At 42.2% G+C, this 27,676-nt stretch overlaps 2 long non-coding RNA genes across 2 annotated transcripts in view; both read right to left on the reverse strand.

The window, feature by feature from the left end:
* The window catches only part of LOC307183628, a 32,065-nt gene extending 26,827 nt beyond the window's left edge, over positions 1 to 5,238 (reverse strand). Inside the window, exon 1 of the long non-coding RNA XR_013827541.1 lies at positions 4,343 to 5,238. This is a non-coding gene — a long non-coding RNA (uncharacterized lncRNA). The remainder of the gene's footprint in view (positions 1 to 4,342) is intronic.
* A 10,453-nt stretch (positions 5,239 to 15,691) lies between these two features.
* Positions 15,692 to 25,556, reverse strand: LOC307184355. The gene is made up of 3 exons (XR_013827714.1): positions 25,374 to 25,556; positions 22,850 to 22,950; positions 15,692 to 15,816 (listed from the first exon to the last, which is right to left on the reverse strand). It is a non-coding gene; the product is annotated as an uncharacterized lncRNA (long non-coding RNA).
* Between the last annotated feature and the right edge of the window lie 2,120 nt (positions 25,557 to 27,676).

Consider the following 27,676-nt stretch of genomic DNA (forward strand, 5'->3'; position numbering starts at 1 on the left):
AAATGCCTAGGTATTTACTCAAGAGAAATGAAAACATATATCCCTGGCAGGGAGTGGTGTGTGTGGTAGAAACAGAGCATTCAGGCGGAGGAAACAGCATTTCCAAGAGCGTGACAAGGTGGAGGAACTGAGGATGTGGAGGATGGAGGGTTGGGAGAGGCAATAGGATGAGGCTGGAGATGGCCAGTGTTGGGCTTGGTGGGCCATGGCAGACTTTGGTCTTTATCCTGAGGTTGATGAGAGACTATTAAAATGTGTAAAGCGGGCTTCCCTGGTGGCGCAGTGGTTGAGAATGTGCCTGCTAATGCAGGGGACACGGGTTCTGGTCTGGGAAGATCCCACATGCCGCGGAGCAACTAGGCCTGTGAGTCACAACTACTGAGCCTGCGCGTCTGGAGCCTGTGCTCCGCAAAAAGAGAGGCCGCGATAGTGAGAGGCCCGCGCACTGCGATGAAGAGCGGCCCCCGCTTGACACAACTAGAGAAAGCCCTCGCACAGAAACGAAGACGCAACACAACAAAAATAAATAAATTAATAAACTCCTACCCCCAACATCTCCTTAAAAAAAAAAATGTGTAAAGCAAGAGGATGGTATAATCAGATATGCCTTTATAAAAGATCAGTCTGGCTGCAGTGTGGAAAACAGACTGGAGGGAGGCACAGATGCCCGTGGGGAGGCTGCTGAATCATCTGGGATAATTCACAGTGGCCTTGGGGATGTTCTCTTTAACCTCCCAAACCCCTGAGATGGCTTGTACTGATGCCTTTCATATAACAATATTTCTAGTAGAAACAAGAATGATGAATTGCTTATTATAAAATTTGTTTATTATAAAATACTCAATATATAAAAAATAACATGTAACATTAAGGTAAATTAAAGAACATAAGGAAAACTATGCAAAGATATCTCCATGTTTCAGAACTAGAACATTATTGTGAAAATCTTCTTTAACCCAGACTCTGTGCTTAATTTTAAAAAGGGATTGAAAACTCTCCTTGGAATGCGGTGATATCAGGACAGTCTAATAATTAGAGCTTTTAGGCAATTAGAAGAAGCTGTCTCAGGAGGCCTTGGGAGGCCAAGCTGCAGTGTATGTAAGAATGCAGAGGAAGGGTTCCCAGGAGGGGAAGAAGGTTGGGTGGATGAGTGCAAAGGTGCCTGTCCTAAAATCCTCTGCCACAAATGCAACAAAGGGAATAAATATATGGTAAGAGCAAAGCTTTCAAGAGGCATTTAAAATCCTGTTGGTTTCTTAAAGTTAAATGTGGAATTGTAGCTATTTCGTGGAGAAGTCCTTTGATTTTTAGAATACATAAAATAGAATCCAGGACTTCTCTGTTGGCGCAGTGGTTAAGAATCCACCTGCCAATGCAGGGGACATGGGTTTGAGCCCTGGTCCGGGAAGATCCCACATGCCGCGGAGCAACTAAGCCCATGCATCACAACTGCTGAGCCTGCGCTCTAGAGCCCGTGAGCCACAACTACTGAGCCCGTGAGCCACAACTACTGAGCCCGTGAGGCACAACTACTGAAGCCCGCGCGCCTAGAGCCCGTACTCCGCGACAAGAGAAGCCACTGTGATGAGAAGCCCGCGCACCGCACAAAGAGTAGCCCCTGCTTGCTGCAACTAGAGAAAGCCCATGTGCAGCAACGAAGACCCAACATAGCCAAAAATAATAATAAATAAATAAATTTATTTGAAAAAAGCACCATGTTTATACCCATATCCAGAAATATACAGAAATATATGTGGCTGCAGTATTTTAAGTTCTTAAGCCCCAGAAGCAGTGGGTTAGGAGCAGGATGAGGGACTGGATAGAGTTTTGAGTACAAGGAAAGAGTTGCAACTCCGTCTTCTATCTGTAGCAGAGGGTGGCAGACTATGGATTTGGGGCCAAATACTGCTTGTTTTTGTATGACCCACAACCTAAGAATGGTTTTTACATTTCAAATTTGAGATAATTGTAGATTCATATGCAATTATAATATGTGCACGTATTACTATACAGAAAAAAATTAGACATACTGGATTCATCAAAATTAAAACTTCTGTGCATCAGTGAAAAGGCAACCCACAGAACTGGTGAAAATACTTGCAAATCATATATCTGATAAGTGATTAATATCCAGAAAATATAAAGAATTCTTACAACTTAAAAACAAAAAACCAAACAACCTATCAAAAAATGGGCAAAAGACTTAAATAGACCTTTTTGCAGAGAAGATAAAAAAAATGGCCAATAAGCATTTGAAAAGATGCTCAATATCAATAATCAACAGAGAAATGCAAATCAAAACCGCAATGAGATACCACTTCACACCCATTAGGATGGCTATTAAAAACTAGGAAAATCCATAGGGAATTCCCTGGCAGTCCAGTGGTTAGGACTCAGAGCTTTCACTGCTGTGGCTCCGAGTTCAGTCCCTGTTCAGGGAACTAAGATCCTGCAAGCCGCACAGCGCGGCCAAAAAAATAAAAATAAAAAAAAATTAAAAAAAAAAATTAGGAAAATCAAAATAACAAGTGTTGTCAAGGATGTGGAGAAATTGGAACCCTTGTTGCACTACTGGTGGGAATGTAGAATAGTGTAGCTGCTATGGAAAACATTATGGTGGCTCTTCAAAAAGTTAAGAATACAGTTAAAAATTACCAACCATTAAAAATTACTAGCCAAAAATGAGCCAGCCATTCTACTTCTAGGTCTACATCCAAAAGAATTGAAAGCAGGGACCTTTGTACAAACAAATATATGTTTGTACACTCACATTCATAACAGCATTATTCACAGTATCCAAAAGGTGGAAACAACTCAAATGTCCATCAATGTGTGATAAGATAAACAAAATGTGGTATACACATACAATGAAATATTATTCAGCCTTAGAAAGAAATGGAATTCTGACGCAAGCTACAGTATGGATGAACCTTGAAAACATTATGCTAAGTGAAATTAACCAGACACAAACAAATACTATATGATTCCACTTATGATGTACCTAGAGTAGTCAAATTCATAGAGACTGAAAAGGGACAGCAGGAAGGGAGGAATGGGGAGATATTTTTTATCGGCTACAGAGTTTCATTTTGGAACAATGTAGAAGTTCTGGAGGTAGATAGTGGTGATGGTTGCACAACATTGTAATGTACTTAATACCACTAAATTGTAAACTTAAAAATGATTAAAATAATACATTTTATGTTATGTATATTTTACCATGATAAAAAAATCAGAGAGACCCTGTATACTCTCTAGTTTCCCTCAGTGGTAACATCTCACAAAACTATACAGTACAATATACAATCAGGACACTGACATTGATATAATCCATTGATCTTGTCTAGAGTTTCCCAGTTTTACATGTACTCATTTGTGTGATTTTAAAATTCTTAAATGATTGAAAACAATCAAAAAGTAAAATTGTGTGACACATGAAAATTATATGAAATTCAAATTTCAGCACTCATAAATAAAGTTTGGAATATAGCCATGCTCATTCATTTATATAATATCTATGTCTACTTTTTTAAAAATAAATTTATTTATTTTTGGCTATGTTGGATCTTTGTTGCTGTGTGCAGGCCTTCTCTGGTTGCGGCAAGGGGGGCTACTCTTCACTGCAGTGTGCGGGCTTCTCATTGTGGTGGTTTCTCTTGTTGATCACGGGCTCTAGGCACCTGGGCATCAGTAGTTGTGGCTTGCGGGCTCAGTAGTTGTGGCTCACGGGCTCTAGAGCACAGGCTCAGTAGTTGTGGCACACAGACTTAGTTTCTCCGTGGCATGTGGGATCTTCCCGGACCAGGGCTTGAACACACGTCTCCTGCATTGGCAGGCGGATTCTTAACCACTGCGCCACCAGGGAAGTCCCTCTATGTCTACTTTTGTGTTATACTGGTAGAGTTAAGAAGTTGTGACAGAGACATATGGCCTACAAAACATAAAATATTTCCTATCTGGCCTTTATCTGGTCAAGTTTACTGAACTCTGTTCTAGAGTACAACCAGCTGCTTCCTCAAACCCTCCCTGCCCTCTCCAAAAAAGGTAGTGAGTGTAAAATAACTTAGGGGAAACTACTGGATATATGCATAAGTTTAGGCAAAAGAATCATAATGAAAATGGTAAATTGACAAGAGTGGTATTTACATAACTTAAGTTGGTGATACTTGGTCTTGCTGGGAATCTTAATTGTCCCCAGTGGGCATACTCACTTCCGGAGAGTGTTGAATATTATTTTTTTGGTTCTTATACTTTTGGTCATTATATCAGTGGATATGTTTCTGATGCAAGTAACAGAAAACAAAATTGAATTGAATTTAAATAATAAAAAATTTTTTTTTACCTCTCATTAAAATTCTAGAAGCAAGGGGATTCCAGAGGTGATTAATTCAATGGCTCAAAGATGTAACCAAGGACCCAGGTTCTGTCCACTTTTCTGCTCTGCCATCTTCAGCTTGTTCTCAGGCTCATCCCGTCATGTCTTCAAGGTGGCTGCTGTAGTTCGTCATGTCCTGAGATTGGAAGAGGGGAAAAGCCATGACCCTTCGTCGTGTTCCATTGTAAGGATGATGAAAACTCTTCCAGAAGTCCCCTAGCAGCCCTGCTTCCTGCATTGCTTTATAAACCTAAATATTGATAGAATACCACGATCAGCCTAGACTAATCAGGATTCATCCCTGGAAGGGGGAAGAGCCCAGTGTTTCTGAGACACATGGTCATCTAATACTTGAATACAACTGGGATTTTGTTAGCAAAGGAAAATGTGGGGGAATGAACACTGGGAAGCAACAAACAGTGTCTGCCGTAGTCACAGTTTAGATTGTCTGCAACCTCAGGTGCAGAGTCTGCGAACCAGGATGTGGCTTTTACCAGACACCAACTCTGCTGGCACCTTGATCTTGGACTTCCCAGCCTCTAGAACTGTGAGAAACAAATTTATGTTGTTTATAGGCGACCCAGTTTATGGTACTTTGTTATAGCAGCCCAAACTGACTAAGACACCATTCAATATCTCCTTCCACCTGGTCTTAAAGTATTTTTGAAAGTTGACTTTCCTTTCTTAGGTGACGTAACTCAGTAGTAGTCATCTCAATCTGTGGGTAGTAATAAAATACTTAGATTAGCCTGGTTCATGCAGAATCTCAAATTTACCCACAGCTAACCCACCCCCTCTTTTTAGGAATAAGGAGAAACAAGTCTGAGAAATGTACCTCTGACTGAAATAGAGAAAGGAGATCAATGGTATCAATGAGAGGGCTTCTAGGAGAGTGAAGTTAGACAGGTGGGAGATGCTATGGAGGGACAGCCTGGGGACTGAATACTTACATAAGAGGGGCATTTGGGGCAAAAGGACATTAGAACTAAATTTTGGGGGTAATGGCAAGTGTCTTCTTTAGACTCTGTTCTCACACTGATCTGAATCTGAAATTTTGAGTGATTAGAAGTTTGGATGGGGGCTATTAAATTCAGACTAGTCCAGAGGAAGACTGTCCTGACAAGACTTAAACCCCTGTCCCCGCTAATCAGCAGCTTTCCGCACCTTCAGGCCTCTCCGTACATCAGTCCTTGCTTCCTTCTTCCAGCAGGTCTAGTGCCTCTACAAAGATAGCTCAAGTCTTTTGGAGGGTCCAGGGAGGTTGGGCCTCCCCCTCCCATGATCAGATCTCTTTCCTGTCTGAATTATTTGTAATGCCATTCCTAGGCCAGAGTGCCTTCACACTCTCTTTAAGAATCTTCTCAAACTTCATTTGTATCCATCTGCCCTGAGTACATTTTACTGATATGCTGAGTACAATTTGAATCTTGGTAAGCATTCTCAGAGCATTCCTTATAATGAATGGGGATGGGGAGAGATAGATGGTGGGATAAATTCTGATGGGATAGAAACAAGTTCCACCATTAGTGTTCCCCGAGATTAAGTGACAGAATGCTGGGATGATGTAAGAGGCACACTTGACACCCTTGGTGAGCAAGCGGAAGTATGAGTGTGGAGAGGGTAAGTGGGAAGCATCAAGAGGATGCTTCACAGCTAAATATTCCACCTTCAAAATCCTTTTAGTTTTTGGTGTGATAAGTAGAGAATTTTTGCTACAAATCTTTGTGGCTATGATACAACTATAAACAGAATGTTTTAGAAATAATGTTTTATTAATTCATATCCCTACTCTCTTGAGATAGGAGGCATAAAATGAACAGTACAGCATGAAAAATAATTAGAAACAAAAGAAGAAAGACAACATAAAACAGAGCCAGGAATGTGACTACAAAAGCACACCATAATTATTAGTCATGACCCGAGTGCACATTTAACTTCAGGCTTACCAGCAACCCACTCAAAGTGGGAAGTATGACTGGTTATACAGTTCACATAATTGATAAGATAAAAAAAAAAACGCCAGTGTCTTCGAATAAGTAAATCATGCTTGGTACTAGGACCAGACAAATTCTTTGGAGAGTCTCCTGGAGTAGGATAGTGTGAAACGCTGAACAACGTGCTCACCCATATTCTTATAGGAGATCCAATGATAAGCTCTTTCAGTCCAGCAAATTGTACTGAGGGGAAGGGTGGGTGGTGGTGATGGTGGGTTCTTTGATATATCAGTATGTGTTCATAACTGTGAAAAGCCACAAACATATTGCCAGTTTAGAACATTTCAATGTCTCAGTGAGGAAAAATCATTAATAGTCCATTTTCTAGCAGAAGGAGAAAGTCCCTCCTTCAGAGCCCTAATATCACTGTTCTCTCTTCAACCTATGGCATGCAGCATACACACACACACGCACACGCACACACACCTCTAAATTCTCATTCCATGCCTTGGCTGAATGAGGGAAACATTATACTATAATTATTTTTATTTATTTTTTAATTTAGTTATTTATTTTTGGCTGCGTTGGGTCTTCATTGCTGTGTGTGGGCTTTCTCTAGTTGTGGCGAGCGGGGGCTACTCTTCTTTGTGGTGTGAGGGTTTCTCATTGTGGTGGCTTCTCTTGCTGCAGAGCACAGGCTCTAGGTGCGCAGGCTTCAGTGGTTGCAGCATGTGGGCTCAGTAGTTGTGGCTCGTGGGCTTCAGCAGTTGTGGCTCATGGGCTCTAGAGCACAGGCTCAGTAGTTGTGGTGCACAGGCTTAGTTGCTCCGCGGGATGTGGGAGCTTCCCAGACCAGGGCTCGAACCCGTGTTCCCCTGCATTGGCAGGTGGATTCTTAACCACTGCGCCACCAGGGAAGTCCCTATAATTGTTTGTAAAATTAAAAAGGAGCCACTAATTAAGATTACTAGGGACTGACACTAGGCAATAAATTATAATTAAATATTACCCATTCTGTTACAATAGTAGAGCCAGATTTTGTAGGTCCTGAAGCTTATACAACTTTGGGCACTCTCTTTAAGGAAAATACGATAAAATTATGAAAAAAATGGGTATGAAAATAAACATACAGAAAGAGGAAAATAAATCACAACAAATTACTAGAGCTGTGGAGATTTGAGTTCTTTCCTTCTGAGATTAGGCAATTTACCAGAAATGCTTACATGGAACTGCTTCTTCCCTTTCCCACCAGCAGCTAACCCCCAGCACTCACAGGGGCCTCTGCAAGAAAGGGGCCCTGCAGCTTAACCTTCATTAATTCATGGCTTTATAGAAAATCTTGTCCTCAGTTCCCATCACTAAGTCCATCATCTTTTCCTGGAAGATTCAGCTTCTCCCTTCCTCTGATAATGCAAACTTTGAACTGTCACTGACAAGACCCCAAAGAAATCAATGCCTTTATTTGAAAATGACTTCATATCCGTCTGGAAAAAATGATAGCTCCCAGACTTGTTCTTTTAAAAGTGATCCTTTGCCCTCACTTACAGGTCATGCTCTAAATATGGGTATCTTTGGCTGTCACGCAAGAGAATTTCCAGAGAAGTGTTTTGGGGCCAAAGAGAAGGAATGTGAGATCTGCTCTGCTCTGCAGCAAACAGCAGGAAAGTCAGATATCTCTGAATGTATTTTCTGTACATCTTGTCCTCTCTTCAAATCAATTTTACTTTCATTTCTTGGATGAAGAGCTAAAATCAAGTTGCCACTGACTAGCTGTGAGAATTCTGACTTCAGTTTTGTAACAAATGAATTTGAAAGTAGAAAAGCCAGATGGAAAAACAATCTCCAATCTGAAAAGTAAAATTTACTTGTAGAAAAATACTGCCTGTGACTTGGAGAAAAATTAGAATTATTTATAAAATGACGTTGGTTTTGCTGAGAGTATTTCCTCTCACTTCTTGTAATTTTACTCTGGGATTTAAGCAGTGTTAGCATATTTGCTACACAATAGATTTCCTGTAGTAAGAGGAAAGAGTCATAGGCTGAGTCTATCTGAAGGAAGGCAAGGCTCTCTGATGATTAATACAAAATGTAAAGTGGTCAGATTTTTTTAGACATCAGCAATCAGTTTAACACAGGAAGATTCCCCCTATGTGACCATGGCTCCTTGCCATAACTGAGCTCCTGGCGGTTGCTTCATGGCAGTGATCCCCCTCCAGGTCCCTGGAAGGTTGTGTGTGATGGGAAACTAGGTGAGTCTGAGTACACAGGGGAGGCAGGGCTCCGAGCCAAGGCTGGAAAGCAAAGCCTGGGATTCTCAGGGCTGATATTTAATCTTCTGGCCCATGGGTCTCTGCAGAAATTGGGAAACGCTTTTATAGAATTGACATCTTTGCTTAGAAGGCCACAGGGCTGCCAATGAGAACATACCAAGCTGAACCATCAATGTGTTTTATAGGAGAATCTGAGAGGAACGGAATGGGAAACAATGCATAAGAAGGCAAAAAAAAAAAAAAAAAAAAAAAGAAGAGAAAGCAGAGATAAGTTCAAGCTCAAAGTATGGAGAAGAAACACAGACTGTTCTGAAGCATAAAACTACAATGAGCTCTCAGTAACTCAGAATAGTGTCAAAGAGTTCTGATTTGGATAAAAACAAAAATAATACATTCATTTTTAAAGTAAACATAAATTTATTATTTTCAGGCCTATTCCCTAACAGTTAAATAGCTGAGAAAACAAGTAGAAATCCTGCTGGGATTGCTTAAATGCCTAAATGAAAAAAATTATGATGAGATTAATTAATTGTTCTGATCTAAATATATACTGCCAAAATACTTTAAGTACTTGAAAACTTCAGAAGGCTAAACATGATTTTGACATTTGTTCTGCAAATCTTATTTTTCAAAATATTGAGATTTTGACTGTATCTTGAAATTCTTCTGTACTCTTTCTCTTTAGCAGGATGAGAAAGAATGTCGTCTTATTCCACGTGGAATACATATAGCAATAATAACAATTATTGTAGCAATAATAATAATGGTTCCCATTTTTTGTTTGTATTTACTATGTACTGGGCTCTGCCCTGATCTCCTTTTCTTTTTTAAAAAAAATTTATTTAATTTTTTATTTTTGGCTGTGTTGGGTCTTCGTTGCTGCGCATGGGCTTTCTTTAGTTGTGGTGAGCGGGGGCTACTCTTCATTGTGGTGCACAGGCTTCTCATTGTCGTGGCTTCTCTTGTTGCAGAGCACAGGCTCTAGGCATACAGGCTTCAGTAGTTGTAGCACGTGGGCTCAGCAGTTGTGGCTTGCAGGCTCTAGAGCTCAGGCTCAGTAGTTGTGGCGCACGGGCTTAGTTGCTCCGCGGCACGTGGGATCTTCCCGGGCCAGGGCTTGAACCCGTGTCCCTTGCATTGGCAGGCAGATTCTTAACCACTGTGCCACCACAGAAGCCCTGTACTGATCTCTTTTTGCATATGTTTTTGAGATTACATTTTTTTAAAAATTGGTAATCTCCACCCACTAAAAAATTTAAAAGAAATTGAAGAGCATAGACTAAGTAAGTCTGAGGTAAGTCTTCCTTCCATTCTTGTTCCCTAATCTTTCCCCCAGAGTCCACTGGCCTCGCCAGTCTCTTTTGTTTGCCTTCCAAGTTATTGTGCTGAGCATTTAAAATATATTATTTTGTTTAATCCTGACTACAACTCTATGTGGTAACTACGGTTATTATGGTAACTACGATTATCATCATTATTAATAGATGAGGAAACTGAAGCACAGAGTGTAACGTTATCTTCACTCCAGATGGCCTCAAAGCCTGGACTCTACTCTCTCTTTCCTTCACCTGCCTGTCTAAATCCTACCCATCCTTCAGGGCCCCGCTCAGAATAATAATTATAACAGCAGAATTTATTGAATGCTTTCCGTGTGCCAGGCGCTTCCACACATGATCTTATTTAATCCTCATAGAGCCCTACGAGGCATGTGCTATTATTATCCTCGTTTAACAGAAGTGAAACTGAGACTTAGAAAGTCACACAGCTACTAAGTGGCAGAGGTCAGATTCAGTCACGATGGTCTGATTGAGGCCCTTGCCTCCCAGCTCAGGAAACCTCTCAACACTTCTCATCACAAAGCAAGATGAGAGGAGCTAGCAAATCGTCCTGTATTATTCTCTGGCAGTTCAGCCTTCTATTGATTCTTCTCTTTCAACTTTGCTGTTCACTCCTGGAGAGCTAAGACTCTATTTTTAATGCTTGGTCATAATGCTTAGCAAGTGCCTGATGAATGGTAATTTTTTTTATTATAAAGAAAAATGTTAGCTCCATGTGAGCAGTTGTAGAAATCCTAATGAGATCTTAAAAAATATAACAAGAAGATGGACTAATGAAAATTGAACTCTTTAAACTTCCGTCTGGAATTATGTCATCAGCATATTTAACTTCTGAAAAATCATATCACTGCACACTGGAAAAACTGAGAGGAAAAAAGTCAACTTAGAGAGGGCAGTGATTTAGAGAGGCCATATGCACCAGGAGGCTGCGGGCTACCTTCCCTGGTTGGGTCTCCATTCCAAGGGCTTCTCAGAGTGTGATGTACCTTCTTTCTGAATGTGGTTCTTTTGCTTCTACTGTGTCTTGCTGGGTTTTGTTGTTTATTTTTTGTTTTTAAATAAAACACGGCCTCTGCAAGTTGACTGTTTTATCTGGTGTTCAACTGAGGACACTGAACTGGGTTCAAATGTTAGAAGATAATCCAACAATATATCCTACGTTTAAGGAAATTAAAGAGTTTTAATCTGAGCTTACACATTTTCTACTTTTGGAATCTAACTGCAGTTTCAGATGCTACAACACTGTACCTTGTATCTAAGGACAAAGTTGGTCCCTAGCCAGGAAAACTTCAGATCCCATTAGTTCACTTGCTAGTACTGGGCAAATAAATTTAAAAACTACTTTCCACAGTGAAAAAAGATCTGTGTGTGAAATGAGGTTTTTTTTTTTTTTTTCCGCGGTACGCGGGCCTCTCACTGCTGTGGCCTCTCCCGTTGAGGAGCACAGGCTCCGGACGCGCAGGCTCAGCGGCCATGGCTCACGGGCCCAGCTGCTCTGCGGCATGTGGGATCTTCCTAGACTGGGGCACGAACCCATGTTCCCTGCATCAACAGGCGGACTCTCAACCATTACGCCACCAGGGAAGCCCTGTTTTTGTTTTTTATTGGTTTGCCTTTTCTCTTTCCAGTGACATGACCTCAACTTGCAAATTAACCCTAATCACAGGTGAGGCCTTTGCTTAAGAAACTGACAGCAACACACTGTGGTAGGTCAACTTAGCATAAACTTCAAAAAGGGATCCCTGCTGGGTGGAACATCAGGTTAGACATTCTCCAAGTTTCCTCCCAAACCTCTCACTCTGTAATAATATTCCAACAGCCCTAGGTCTATTAGAAAAAAGGTCTGCTGAATAATTTATGGCCTCTTTCCTTTACCAGGCACAGCAGCTGCTCTCCAGACCCTTCTATTCCTTTGGAAGCAATTGGATGCTGGATCATCAGCCACTTTGGGCCACTTTGCTGGGCTGTGGGGACCACTGCTCAGGCCTGCAGGGACATATACAACCTGCCGATTTGGGGGTGCCCCCAGTTACTGCTCTTGTCTGCCTCCTGTTAGGTCAGGGTACCACAATGAGTGGATTAGTGAAATTTAAGGAGGATTAAGTGTTATTTGAGAATATTTGTCCCCTGGAAGCCAAGGCGGGGTAGAAGTCTACTCTGGAGCACTCTGAAAGCAGAACAGACTTCTGGAGCTTGAGCACAGGGCCTCCAGGGCAGAAAAGCAGAACACCAGGAAGGGTGATGAAAATTTGCTGGGGAAGGCTACCAGCACTTGCCTCAACCTCTGGGGCTGCCTGATAGTTTCTATGTCTCCTTAAAGCTGTCTTGCCTTGTTGTGACCCATTTCTGGCTTTTCTAAGAAATGGCTTTCTCGACACCCTACCCCCAAGACCCTCAGTTAAACTTTCTTTCCCCTTCTCAGGGGCATATCGCCAGAATGGGCTTAAAAGGCCATGTCCTCTGACAATTCCCTTCCCCATACCCCCCTTTCCACCCAGTCTCACAACCCCTGCCCCCCCAAATCTGAGAGTGCTTTCTTGCTAGAGCAGGAAGGCCAGTCCTGTAACTTCTCTGCCCCGTAAGCCTTCCCATTTATCAAGCCTCAGCCCAAGTGTCATTCCCTTTAGGAGGCTCCCGACCCCTCAAATACGAATTCCCAGTTCCCACCCCACCTGAGACCACACTCCTCCCTCGCTGCCACGGCACCTGACGCATTGATCTGTCTGGTCTGTCTACTTGTCTGCCTTTCACCCTGAGCCGTTACCGTAACAACTGGGTTTCATTCATCCTTACCCACAGTCCCTGCAAACAGTGTTTTGGGGAATAATTGACCTGCATGGGGAGCTTTTCCTCTTCTTATCTTCCTAAGCTCTTTCACATTTTTACACTTTCATACATCTTCACATGAACAGAAAAATGGTACGGTACATAGTGAATACTCATTTAGCCAGATTTACCTAGTTTTACTAATTGCTTACACCTTGCCATATTTACTTCACCTGCTCTTTTTTGCTCAACTATTTCAAAGTAAATTTCAGATTTAATAACATTTTACCCCTAAATACTCATGTATACACTTCTAAAAATAAAGACTTTTTGTTTTTGGCTGTGCTGCATGGCTTGTGGGATCTTAGTTCCCCAAACAGGGACTGAACCCAAGCCCTCGGCAGTGAAAGTGCAAAGTCCTAACCACTGGACCGCCAGGGAATTCCCAGGACATTTCCGGATGAATTATGATACCATTATCACACATATTCATATTATCACACCTAATAAAATAAATAATAGTTGACAAATATCACAACTGTCCCCAGAATTATTTTTACCACTGGTTTATTCAAACTAGAATCCACTCAGGGACTATACATTGTTAGGTCCCTAACCAACCAACTGGAGACAGTCAATTGTTATGTCCCTAAATTTCTTTAAACTTTCTACAGTCCCTTCCCCTCTTTCCCATGTTTATTGACTTGTTGAAGAAATCCAGCCAATTCAGTTGGAAGTCCCACTTTCATGGTGCTGTTTAACTTTACCAGACTTCCGAAGTGAGCTGACCTAAGGAAGAATCACAGCCACCGCTGCAGGAAACTTCTCCACGTCAGGGACCTTCCAGTCCCATTGTCTCCTTTGTTCTCATCACCTAAGCACAAATCCTTAGAGCAGTAAGACTCAAGACTTACCCTGTGCTCTCGCATCTTCTGCTTGGATGTCCCTTTCCTGTCCTTGCTGTCAGCTGGTGTGAGCCTTCCAATAAAGCAGAGACCTGCACAGCTTTCCCTTCAGCTGCCAGCAACCGCTTGAAAGCCTGGCTCCCATAAAACATGCTGGGGAGAAAGCCTTTGATCTTGGGACTCTGAGTCTTCATTATTGGTAGCAGCAACCGGCAGCCACCATTTCTGAGTGAAGTTAAACTCTATCCTCCAACTTCCGCGAAGTCAATAAACCACCTAAATTCATTCCAGAAAAAGAACCTGTTTTCTAGGTGATGTAAGGTCCAGCAGTGCCACCGCTACTCTCTTGCCCCAGATAGATGGTCTGCCTCCAGGCAGAAAATCTTTCACACTGGCTGCTCCCGCTGGCAACAGGTGTTTCCACTGATTTGAAGGAGAAGCGTGAGGGATTTAGTCTCTGCCATAAAGCCATTAGAGAGTTCTCTTGGCTGAGACGCTCCAGCAAATCACCCAGGAAGAGCAGGATCTATTTTCCATTTCAGAGGGCGGGGTGGAGGTGGGACATGGTGGGCAAGCTTGGGCAGGGAGAGAATGGAGTCGGTGGGAGGCTGGGAACAGCTGTGTGTTTAAATTGGAGGCCCTAGGCCACGGGCACTCAGAGAACAGGAAAATTCAGGCACACAGAGGATTCCTGAAAGTGTTGATCCCTCTTTAGGTGAAGAGAGAAATGGAGGAGAGTCACGGCAGCATGGCGTGTGGGCTGGAAACCCCACAGGGACAACTCCTGCCAGCCTGATATGAATATCTAGCTGTTTTACTTTGGCTCATGGGATTTCTATAGTTGTGTTTGGTTTTCTTAATGAGGAAAAAACTCTCCAACAACTACATTTCTAGTGGTGGAGTAGGTCCCGTTTTATTCTTCCTGAACGTGGTAAAATCCTTGATAGGTAACAAAGGGGAGGAAAGAGAGAACTTTATAATTTTACACAAAATTCTCAATTTGGAGGTCAGTTAAACCTTTTCGTTTTCTGGCTCTTCCTCTTCATAATTCTGTTTCCTGGTTTCCCTTTCTGCTGTGATGCTCCCTTCCCTGTCCCACACCCCCCAACACACACACACACAGCCACACACACACACACACACACACACACACACACTCTCCACTCTCTGGCAAAATCAGAACATTAAGTTTTGAAATAGTCATTGCAGAAGTTTATGAAATCTTTTTCTCTAGTGGTTTTACTAAAGCAGGTCTGAGCCTCTCTTTTTTGCAACAGCTTAGGGGGAGAGTGGGTTAGGGGGGAGGGTGTTGGTGAGAGATCAGGTCACCTCTCAAGGACTCCCCTCTTTGTGGTGCACAGAGAGCAGGGGTGGGAGAAACTTGTGTGTTCCCTCCTCAAGATCCAGTGGGAGGCCTGGCTTTTTTGGCAAATAACTTGCCCTCCACTTGGTTATGTGGTTGATTTGGAAAGCAGATTCCGAAGAACAGCAAGGAAAGCTGGAACCTTGAAAATTGCTTTCATGTGAGGGCCCTCGTAATGCACAATCGGGGACGGATCTGGATCACCTGTGTGTGCAGAGGGCCCTACAGCCTTCTGGTGTCCGCTGCGTGGGGTGGAAATTCCCCTTCCCGCGTGAAGCCGCAGTGGGAAGTGATGTCTGGGAGTCAGAAAGAGCTTCAGCTTTCTGGGAGTATATTATGAAGCCAACCAAGTAACAGGAAGTCATCACTTGGGCTTTACAGCAGATTAATGCTTTATATGAAGCCAATGAATACAGAAAATGGTCTAAAGATTTGTTAAACAAACGGGGCTGGGGGGAGAGGGAGAGAGCTGGGAGTTAGCATCTTCAAGTTCCCGATAACCTGCTGTGTGAGTGTCAGGAAGTTGATCTGGTTGTCTAAGTGAATTGCACTGGCCCTTTCTGGACCTCTATCTTTAGGGTTTGTTTTCCTTCTCTTTAGCCTTTGCTTTTCTGAGGTCAGCCCCCACTTCTTCAGTAATCATTTCCTGGGGCACCAATTCTTCTTGGACTTCAGAAAACCCTCCCTTCTCTGTCCTTCCCCAATGGTCCAGTGATTGAAGGTTCACCAGGCACACAGGAATCATACCTATGAAGGAGGCGGTGCCCAGGAGTTGTCAATAGCTGGGCTGGTCCCCACTCTGTTCACTGGAGCTTGGCTAAGGCATCTCCTGGGCCTACAGTTGGAGGCTGGGAGTTAAGACCCAACTGTTAAAGGAAGAAAAGAGAACCATTTAATGAAAAGTTTTGTTTTGTGTTCATTTTTACTTACAAGTGAAACCACTATCAGAGAAAATTTTTGACTGTAAGGTTGGCATCTCTCTCTCCACGTATATATATTTTAAATCAGTCTTCTGTTGGGGAATCTTTCTTCTACTTTATAAGAGAAAATAAAAGCCACCAGGGAGAAACTCCGTCAAATTCTTGCCACACACCTACCTGCAGGGATGCCTATCTTTTCCTCCTTTCCTTCCATCATAGTTGAAGTGATTGCTCATTGCCAAGGTCAGTTGTAAGGCTCTGTATTTCTCTCACAGTCTGATAGACTCTGCTCCATGGCACGTCCCTTCTCTCTCCTGCTGCCTCACTTGCTACCAATTCATTTCATCAGCATTTAAACAAGTCCAAATATCTCCTATCCTAAAAATAATATTCTCCCCAGCTTCTACATTCCTTTCCAGTGTATTAACAATATTTTCATACTTCTGTATTCTCGACGCTCTGGCACTTGAAGCCTTGCTGGCCAGGGAAGGTCTTCCCTGTCCCCCCTGCACTCCCACAGGGTTAGCTAATTCCCAGAGATATAACACAACTCACCGGAGAGTGTATTTTTCCTAAGCAAACTAACCAATTCGGGAGCCCACACCCCAACTACCTCCCTTATGGGTTCTCACAGGGTTCTTACACTTGGCCCACCATCCTCCTGCCCTAATCACCCCAGGGCCAGATACCAGAGGACTAGAAGTAGTTCCTATGCTGCAGAGTCTGCTAAAATTATTCCAACTATAGCCAATCCTAAGCCTACTTACCCTGCCTTGCCTTCCTGTGAAAACCATAATCAAATCTCCTGCCCGTGTTTCCCCGTCTCTTTCTTCCTCCTGGTGCTTCCCTGTGGGACCCTGCGTGGCCTGGCCCCCCTCCTCTTGAAGATAGTGAGTAACAAGCTATCCTTTCAATGGCAGTCATCCTCTGATCTGTTGGTCTCATATTACTGGAATAATAATGAAATCTATATTGTAAAACATCCACCTACTTCCTTGTCGGTTCCTTTTGTCTTCAGTCAAGTGTATTGAAACAGGTGCCTATACTCACCATCACCACTTCCTTACCCTCCACTCTGAAATTCTCCTTGAAATCTGGCCTCTGTCCCGACAGACATTCCTCTGCTACTGTTTCTGCCAAGATCACTAATAAACCTGTTGCTAAATTTTAAGACTGCTTTCCCAGCATTATCTGATTTGAGTTTTAAGCAGCATCTGATACTAGTGACCACTATCTCTTTGAAACTGTCTTCCCTTGGTTTTAGTGATATTCATCTTTTCCACCAGTTTCTTAGAATCCTTTGTGTGTTCCATTTCTGTTTATCTGTTCATTGTAGAATCCATAGAAAATTCAATGTTGTACTTGTCATCTCCACATGGATAGCCTACCAGCATTTTAAACTGGGAACTTCCTAAACTGAACTCATCATCTCCATCCCTTAGCCTGTTCCCCCTCTGTGCTCCCTTTCTCAGTGAACAGCAACATCATCCTGGAGTTGGCCCGGTCAGAATCCTGACGTCCGTCACCCTTGGCTCCTTCTGCCACATTCCCCACATCCATCAATCACCAAGGCCCATCAATTTTACATCTTGAATATTTAAAATCCATTTATTTCTTTCTATTCCCAATGTCTCTATGTTAATTTGAGTTATTGTATCTCTCACCTGGTTAATGCATCAGCCTCCTAACTAGTCTCCTGACTCCATTTTGCCCTCTTTCTTCCATTCTTCATATTGCAGCCAGAGCTCTTTCTACACATTCATATCAGGGCGCATGCAACCTCCTTTCCTTACTTTACACCACTTTGATGGTGCCTCATTATCCTTAGGACAGAGTCTAGATTGCTCCACATGACCTTCAAGGACCTTCATCTTGTGTTCTTTGTAATCCTCTCTGGTCTCTTGCCTCTAAACCCTAATTAAAGCCTTTTCTGATTCTCAGGTGCTCCAAGAGCCAATAGAATACCTCCACCAAAAATCTTACCACACTCTATTGTCAGTGCCTGTCTCCTTGCTTGTTTCGCTAATTGTTATAAGCACCTTGAGGGCAGCACCGTGTCTGGTTAACTGTACCATGTCCAACACCTTGCACAATGCTGGCACAAATAGCTGCTGAATAAATGACTGTGATTCCAGCCAGTGCTTGTGGGCAAGAGTGTTTCAATGACATGGTCTGTCCCGAGAACACTAAGATGATTGTCCTCACGCTTCTTTCGTCAACAAGAATAACATTCGTTGAGCATTTACCGTGTGTCATGCAATTTTTCAGGGTTAGGGAAAGAAGCCAAACCACTTCCTTATTCTTCCACTGAAATGACATTTAAATAAGCTCACTTTCTTTTTTTCTTTTCTTTTATTCCATTGGTGATTAAAACTGAGATCATTCTTATAGGGACTAGCATATAAAACCCCCAAGGACTAATCGCTGACTTTAAGTAACAATGACCTCAGGGTGATAGATTATCCATGATATATTTTGACCATATGCATATAGTCATTCATTAGATGCCTGGAAATATTAATGCCAAACCATCACCGCTTAAAAATGTGCTCGTTTAGAGATTGTTTTTAAGCTTGTTGAGCTGGACCACATGTTTCCCATCTCCAATAATTAAATGAATAGTGAACTAATAAGCTATCTTTTGGTTTGCTTGTAGGAATGCAATTGTTAATATGTACTGGGAAAACGGAGGTCATTGTGGGGCACAATGAAGTCATTATTGATGAGTCAGTGGAATTTCTGTTGGTTTCCTGGAGCAAACAGATATTTACATATCTGAGCTTTTGAGCATATCTGGCAGGGGCTGAAAAATATAATGTATCTTACATATCAACTTGCAGTTGCCATCCCAGGAGTCTTTACCCTCATTGGTTATAGAAGAGTTTGCAAAGACCTAATGGGAGTAGCCAGGCATTCCTGGATTAAGTTATTCCATTTCATCTTCATGGAGAAGAAGTTGCATTATTTATTGCTCCCTCAAGCCACCATTCACACTGGGGAGAAAAAGTGTTGTCTTAGTCAACTTGAGCTGCTATAAAAAGTACCATAGACTGGGTGGCTTATAACAGTAGAAATTTATTTCTCATGGGTATGAGGCTGGGAAGTTCAAGATCAAGGTGCCAACAGTTTTGGCAAGGGCCAGCTTCCTGGATCATAGACAGCTGTCTTCTCCCTGTGTCCTCACATGGTGGATGGGGCAAGGGAGCTCTCTGGGGTCGCTTTTATAAGGGCACTGATCCCATTCATGAGGGCTCCACTCCCATGACCTAGTCAAGGGTGAAGGTATTAGTAAGTAGGGCCTTTGGGAGGGGATTAGTAATTAGGTCAGGAAAGTGAAGCCTCATGCATGGGATTTGAGCTCTTGTAAAAGAAATCCCACAGAGCTCCCTGCCACCTTCCATCATGTGAGGACACAGTCAGAGGTCAGTAGGCTGCAATCCAGAAGAGGGCCCTCACCCAACCATGCTGGCACCTTGATCTCAGATTTCCAGCCTCCAAAACTGTGAGAAATAAATTTTTGTGTTTTCTAAGCCACCTAGTCTGTGGCATTTTGTTATAGCAGCCCACAAGGACCAAGACAAATGGATCTTGCCCAAGAAAACTTCCTAGCGTAGAGATAATACCCCAATAGAAAGGCAGGCAGTCAGAATCTTGGGGCAGATGGGGAGACACAGCGAGGGAGACTGAGTGAGATAAACGTTAAGAAATCCCACTGGGGGAAGAGGCAGCTATTCCATAGCTAGCACCCAGAGGGCAGAGGCCAGAGCGCAACCTATCAGCATTGAAAGACTGCATCTTTGTTCCCTCATCCACTCTCTCTCCCTGGGTCTGACCCTGGGGGTGTCTAAAACATTTGCTAGGGAGTTGGATAAAGGAGGAGAGAAGTAGTCAATGACAGCCAGTTCTCTGCTGCAGGCTTTCAAGCCTGAAGACAACTTGATCTAGAAATTTAGATTAAGAATTAGGTTGGAGTTTCAATAACAACTGTTCTGAACTTTTAAAATGACAGACTGTTCTTGGGACTTGAACACCTATGGGACCTGCTTGAGATTTTATCTGGGGCCTGAAAAAATGGTCCACGTTTACTATGGAGTGGTGGACAAGATTAAAACTGCTTTCATGATCACACTCTGTTGAAACTGTTTTCTTCAAAAAATGGGTCACAAATACATTTTGGAATGTTTGCTAAAAAAAAATTCAGCTTGATACTTTATGACCTCTTTTTACGTGTATGTGTGTACATCCATACACACGTATCATAGACTCATAATCATAGACTTGTACCGTTGGAAGGATATTTAGAGATGTTCTGGTCCAAAACACTCAGTTCATAATGAGGAAAATTGTTCCATTAGGATCTCTTTCAGTTTTAAAGTTCTCTATGACTTTATGGTATTGATATCCACTCATGGAAGATACTGCAGTAAAGCACACTTTTCTCTTAGGGATATGCATTAGATTATTGTAAAGCAGGATGAAGTAACCTCTGGTATTGGGGAGGAACTCAGGATACCAGTTGGCTCATTGCTTCTGAAGAGAACATAAGGTTGACCGCTTTTTAAAAAAAATTTGACTGGGGATCTGCCAGCTTAAATAACTGCAGTACTTGACCTAGAGCCAAGCCTGGGAGGCCAAAGACACAGAGTCCAAAGATTGCCCTTGTTTTAGACAAGATCATTCCAATTCACCTTCACAGAATGCTTGGTCCAGGGATTTAGGCTTGTAGGCTTCCAAGATGTCAATCTTTCCATAGAGCCTTGGCTCTGTATCCCTGGGTTTTTCTCCCTACCCCAATGGCAGAGACAAATCCAGAGGGATCTCTCAAGGAGCTTTAGGCAGGAAAATAGAGGAGTAGGCAATGGCCACAGTCCATTAATCTCATTTTCTTCTGTGTTCTCCATTTAACATCACCAAATTGCCTCTCCCTTACCACTCAGGAACCACTTATCCTGTGTAGAATATGATTGGCAGGAGGAGGGCACGTCTACTGCAGCTTGGCAAGCATTCCATGGTTGATAGAGCCCTAAAGATGCTAATACCACTCCCCTTCTCTTCTTAGGCCCCCAGTGGTTTTGAAGTAGCAGCAGTGACTGAGTGGTTGAAGTCTCAGAGCAGTGAGGCCATTGCCTGAAGCTGTGTGTGTGTCAGGGCCTTGCATATTCAGACAGACACTGAGAGCAGTGACAAGTGTATGGAACTTGCTTGGAGAAATCTCTTGGGCGATATGCATTGATAGAACCCAGGAGTTCAGCATCTCAATGGCCTGGGGATTGAAGGAGAAGCAGGCTTGAACACAAAGATCTCTGTTTCAGCTTCGGGGATCCCCCAGCACAGTTTCAGGTTGACTCTAGTAGGAGACTCAGCTTGTCCCAGCTCTGGGCTAGTAAGCCTCCCTGGCCTGCAAGAGCACACAGGTTCCCACTGCTTAGGTTGCTGGTCACCAAGAATTCTGAAGAAGCTTTAGCTCTGTGAGCAAAGCCAAGAACCACTCTGTGGTTTTGCTTGACGTTTTCCTTTATAGTTATAGAGGATGAGGAACTTTTCCAGAAAAAAGAGGAGATCTTAACAGCAAAAAGCTTCCTGCCCTTAGAACGTGATACAATAAAATGACTGAATTAATTGAATGACTGCCCATCAGTTTATTCTCATTGGTATTTTAATTATCTCCTATTTTTTTCTCTTATGACTACCTGTTTGCTTTAAAGGAAACTAATAAAATCACCTTTTAATAGAATCACTACTGACCTGGGCCATTGTATTGTATTAATCAGGGTAGGTAATAACTACTGTTAAAACAACTCCTAAATCTCAGTAATTTGAGACTAGAAAGGTTATTTCTTGAAAACATTAAAGTGCAATTGGGTCTTTGGCAATTGGAGTCAGATCACTTCCAGCAAGTGGTTCCACCATCTTCTGGGCCTCAGAGCTCTCCACTGGGTCTTCTGCATCTTTCTCCGGGCGAGGGAATAGAGCCAGCGTGAGTGACCCTATGAGAGGTTTTAGGGAAGTCGGCACATCACAGCCACTCATGCTCAGGATCAGCCCCGGCCTCGCCCCACTGCAAGGGGCTGGGAGAGGTCGTCCGGCACGTGCCCAGGAAGAAGAGGAGGCTATGGTCCTGGTGCGCACGGCAGTCTCAGCAGCAGCCCACCGATCCTCCTGCAGAAAGCAGTGCGTGTTGGGACTGTGACACCGGGTTCTAGAGTCTAGCCAGACTGTCTGCACTGGAATTCTGGCCCTGCCACTTGTAGCTGTGTGACCTTCTTTGTCAAATGGGCATCATAATGGTATTCACCTTTTAGGGCTGTGGTGAGGGTTAAACGAGATGACTCCTGTAAGTACATACTGAACTTAGAACAGTGGCTGCACATGGTAAATGCCTGAGGAATATTCAATGTTCATCATGAACAGGAAGCACTTAGACCAGGCCTGATAAGAGGATGCAAGAGGACATCAGCTGTAGTGTTTCTCCTTTCTCTTACTGTGACTTCAACTACAAATGTCATTTTCTAACACGTTCAAGGTCCTCTACTGACCTCCAACTGCTTCTCCTTTTCGTTTTTGTTCTCTTCTTTGCTGCAAGTTTGGGTGGCTATTTCTGTTCCTGATTTTTATTTCTTTCTCCTCCATCATGTACCCTCAAGCTGTAAAAGTCTTCTTTATTTATGCCCCACTCTGGCCTCCAGTCCCCTGCCTGCCATCAAACACCTCCTGAAAAGTTCCTCCTAATGAAACCTTGTCTTTATTGCTCATTTAAAGAATGGCTCTAAATTAAGTGGAGTGGTCCCCTCTGGTTTTCTATTCCCCCTGCTTTTATTGTATCAATTCTCATAGGAAATGAAACCCAGCAAAATCTGGGCTATTAGTAGCAGCCATGCCAGTAATTGGGAATCAGATTTTATGGAGTTGCTGGGATACTGATAGGACAAAGTCAGAAAATAGAACCTGAGATAATTAACAGATTTTGTAATTGCTTTACCTGCATGAAAGCAATCTGGAGAATTTTGGTTGGTATCTTCATAGACAATGAACTTTATGAGAGTAGGCGTTCTGTTTTACTTGTAGCTGTAGCTCCCTCACCTGGAACAGTGCACATAATGGGTGTTCACAACTTTTTTGCTTAACTAAGTGTTAGCAGCAGAAAGGAATGGGTAAATGGTAAATGAGAACAAGGGAACATTTATTTATTAAAGACTACTTTTTTTTTCTACCACTACTTTTTATGGATTTTTAATTAAAAGAGTAAAGTCATTATTAATAAGTATTTTTCTTTGCACCAAAAAGGACACTAGCAATGTTGGAAGGACTAGCATATTTTATAAAAGCATATGTCTTAGGTCCAAATGGCCAGTCTTCTTCATCATATTATTCATTTTCTTTTAAAAATTGTCAAGAAGACACATTCTTCAGATTTAGTTTAATTTAAAAAAGGCAATTACTCATATGTACACATTGGTGAAAATTTTTTTTTCTTGTGGGGAAGATAAAATGATTCTTAAATTATTTAGAAGGAAAAAACTCATGAAATTTAGCACACACAAAAAAATAGAAAAATAATGATGGCTAATTTGCCCAACCTGTATGAAATACAATATAAAGGTTTACTAAGTGGAACCCAAGGCACTACAGCTGGAATAAGATAGTAGTATCCAGCATTTATTAGTTGTTTTCTTTGTTCCATGCACTGTTAAGTGCTTTACATGCATTAACTAATTTTATCTCATACATAACAATGCCCTGAGGTAGCTACTATTTTTATCTCCGCCCAAGAAGAAAGCAGAGCAGTGAGATTAAGTAACAACCATCCCCACTCACACAGCTGGTTAAGTGTGGGACTGTATCCAAATCTAGGCTTCCCCATCCTCAGAGCTTGTAAAAGATCTTTTAGAAGCACTTAACATACGAAAAAGTTTTAATCATGTACATAACTTAAAATTTCATATAATACCTCAAAGCTTCAAATGAAGCCCAATGTCACACTCTTACACACACACACTGAATTCTCACACCCCAAAGGCAGCCACTTTCAATTATTTTAGGTTTTGCTGTTACTGAAACCGGAGGGAAGGGGGCAGGGCACAACCTTTAAAAGAATGACATAGCCATAGGACATGACAAAAACTGATTAGAACCAACTAGGTCCAAGATTGCGGAAGGTTCCACTTCCAGTGGACCTTGAGCCTCATTTTATGCTCATTGTAACACATTAGCATGATAAATGACACCCCCACCAGCGCCATGACAGTTCTGAGGCCAACCATAAAAGGTCAAAAAATGGGCAGTGGCCGAATTCCTGGAAATCCCCACCCCTTCCCCAAAATAGTTGGAATAATGCCCCCACTGGTTAGCCTATGAAATTACCCAGCTCATAAAAACTAACCACCCCATATTTCAGGGCCTCTCGCCTTCTGAGATGGCCCACATTGTGTCTGTGGAGTGTGTTCCTCTCTAAATAAATCCATTTCTTACCTATCACTTTGTCTCTCACTGAATTCTTTCTGTAACGAGACATTAAGAACCTGAGCTTCATTAAGTCCTGAGACCAGGTGTGTGATCTCAATGAAAAGACCATGCGTTCAAGTCCCAACCTGAGTTGTACGGTTTCATTACTATTTAATGAATATTTAATGGTATTTCTAAATGTAAACCTCACATTGCTATTTCTTGATATTTTCAATTTTAGACCTTATCTATTGACTTCCGAGTCTGAAAGATGAGGATTTATCTCTTTTCTGCACAATAGTTTCCTATCCTCACCTTATGGTAATTAAACAATAGTTGGTTAAAACAATATTTACTGTTACATTATAATAATATAAATATTATTCACAAAGTCAGGCATAGACCATGATCACATTCTACTTCTTCTAACAACACCGCACCCCTTCTTGGAGTTAATTCTTGTCCCATTTTCTTAGTTGCTTTGTCTTCCATGTACCTATCACAGATTAAGTCCCCCAAATCTCCTCTACAATTATAAATGTCCTCTTGATATAAATCAAACACATCAATCCTATTAGTTGCATTTTGTTTTTCTTTGAAATATCTTGATGCTCGCCACCTTCCTGCTTTTTTTTTAGATTAATTTTTATCGGACTACAGTTGATTTACAATGTTGTGTTAGTTTCTGCTGTACAGCAAAGTGAATCAGTTATACATATACATATATCTATTCTTCTTTAGATTCTATTCGCATATAGGTCATTACAGAGTATTGAGTAGAGTTCCCTGTGCTATACAGTAGGTTCTTATTAGTTATCTATTTTATATATATACTAGTGTGTATATGTCAATCCCTATCTCCCCACACGTTGGTGAAATTTTAAAGCAACAACAACAAAAAATCAGAGCCAAACATTACATTCCATTAAATTATTATGGTTTGTAAAGTTAACTTTCAAATGTTAAAGATAAAACACACTTGAGAAGCTTCTTTATGTTTTAAGTTTCTTATAAGAACCAGCCTTTCACTGAAAACATAGCAAGAGGTGGATTATTTTTACCTGATGCTCCATGTCTGTGTGTGCACATATTTCGGTCTGGGCTACACGTAGCCAATTCTCTATTACTGGGAACTGCTTTGAAAGTTGAAAGATCCAGGTCTCTTTCCTTCCTTCTCCCCCTTCCAGAGTTCAAGAGCACAGCCACAGGATGGGAAAATGGTTAAGAGAAATGAGAACACAGAAATCAGTTTGTTTTGCTTCTTGTGAGCAGTTGTGTTAAAAGGTATGAGTGAGGAGAGAGAAAGTAATGGATAATTCATTAAAATGCTGTGCCTTAGGAGTACCATCAATGCCTCTCACTTTCTGCTAGTGTCATTCCCATAAAGGTAAATTGCTGGATCATGTTCCTCCTGCCCCTCCACCCTGAGAAACTGTAATCTTCACTCCTGACTGGCTGTGGGACTGGCTGGTGAACGGATCAGCTTCATCACGCCCCACCCCCATCCTTTTCTCCACTTCCTACAGAGTCTCAGAAGTTGGCTCTCCTTTCCTGAATAGGTCTACTGATGAAGAAATGAGGTCAAATTAGCATGAAGTATCATTTTGAGAAAGAAAAAGTTAGCGATGCTAACACTTTTGATACTGGGGCAGGTTTGTCAAATATGTTAAGATTTCCTTTTTGCCTAACCAGTAAGGTTACCATTTTATAAGAACCAGTCCAGATTTCCTCCTACTCTGACCTGTACTACCTACAAAAAGACTCTGGTTTTGAGTGTCAGGATCTTGAAGAGGTACAATGTTGATACTCTGGATTATCATTTCAATTTTTTTTTCCAATTTGTTCATGTCTAGAGTCTTTTTATTTATCTACTTTTAGGCTCTGAGAGAGTGACTCTGGGACTACAACTTAGAGTGGAGGAATAAAAGTAGAGAAATAATTTTGAGACTTAATATTTTGTTTTATTAAAAGATAATTTACTGGCTTTAAATCACAAAAAGATAAAGAGCCAAAAGAGACAGTATATAGCTTAAATAATGACTTTTTTTCTCTAAGAAATATAGGAAAATCCTTATCACTTAACCTCATATAAACCTGTTATATCCTTTATATGTTCTTTTTTCCTGCAACATCTACCCCAGTATAAGCATCAATGAATGTTTGTTGAAAGAATGAATGACTGCTGATCCACAACAAGCTAAGGCAAGGATGGAGAGAAGATGCCAGAAAAGGAGATAGTTTCCAGATCTCAACATTAGAACTGGATACTTAAGGGGCCTTCCTGCCTATCTGAGTGACGTCTGAGTTCTTGGGTCATGTGGTTTAAAGCAACCTTTCTCCTTACCAACCAATAGGGATTGGTTATGCAACTAGCCGAGTAATTCAAACCCATATCTATCCATTCCTGCACAAAAGATACATACTTTGCCTGGCTCGTGAATAAATAAAGGCTTGTTTATCCCCTTGACTCTGGGAGAGTTGGCCTAAGGAATGGCACTGTCACACCCGTTTTCTGCCTTTCATCCCTTACCATGGGTTCATGTTTATTGCTTAGCTAGGAGGGCAGTTAAGGAGGACACATGCATTTCCTGAGTGTTACAGGGTGTGGGGTGGTAACAAGATCAGACGTGAAGTCACAGAGAGTGCTGCCTACATTAAGACTGGGCCTGGGCTTCCCTGGTGGCACAGTGGTTGAGAGTCCGCCTGCCGATGCAGGGGATGCAGGTTTGTGCCCCGGTCCGGGAGGATCCCACATGCCGAGGAGCGGCTGGGCCCGTGAGCCATGGCCGCTGAGCCTGCGCGTCTGGAGCCTGTGCTCTGCAACGGGATAGGCCGCAGCAGTGAGAGGCCCGCGTACCGCAAAAAAAAAAAAAAAAAAAAAAATGACTGGGCCATCTGAACAGAAAAACTGATCGAATTGAGCTGTGAACTGTTAATTAGGCTCACAAGGCAACAGGGAGAAACAGCATTCATCCAAGAGTACACATTCGGGTGTGATTTGGCTCAAGGTGAACTCTGAGGGGAATCCCATTCTGATTGCAGTGTTGAGTCATGCATGCATATATGACCTGGTTTCATTAACCCTTGGATTAAATTATATCTCATGAAAGGTTACAATTTAGTATAGTAAAACCTAGGCAAGTCATGGTTACTCTTGAGACAGGCATGAGTTCTGTTCCTCAGAATCAGTGTTAGCAAAGGGGTATCTTTTAAAAATATTACTGCAGTGCACCATGCAGCCCTGCAGCCTGCCTCCTGCTTCAGCAGTGTTTGGGATGTGCCTTGTTCCAGCCTCTGACCACCCTCCAACCTCTTTTCCAGTCACAACCTTCTGAACCATCTTCCCGGCCAGCCATCCTCTGCC

The sequence above is a fragment of the Stenella coeruleoalba genome (genome assembly GCF_951394435.1).
Source record: "Stenella coeruleoalba genome assembly, chromosome: 3".
NCBI classification, from domain to species: domain Eukaryota; kingdom Metazoa; phylum Chordata; class Mammalia; order Artiodactyla; family Delphinidae; genus Stenella; species Stenella coeruleoalba.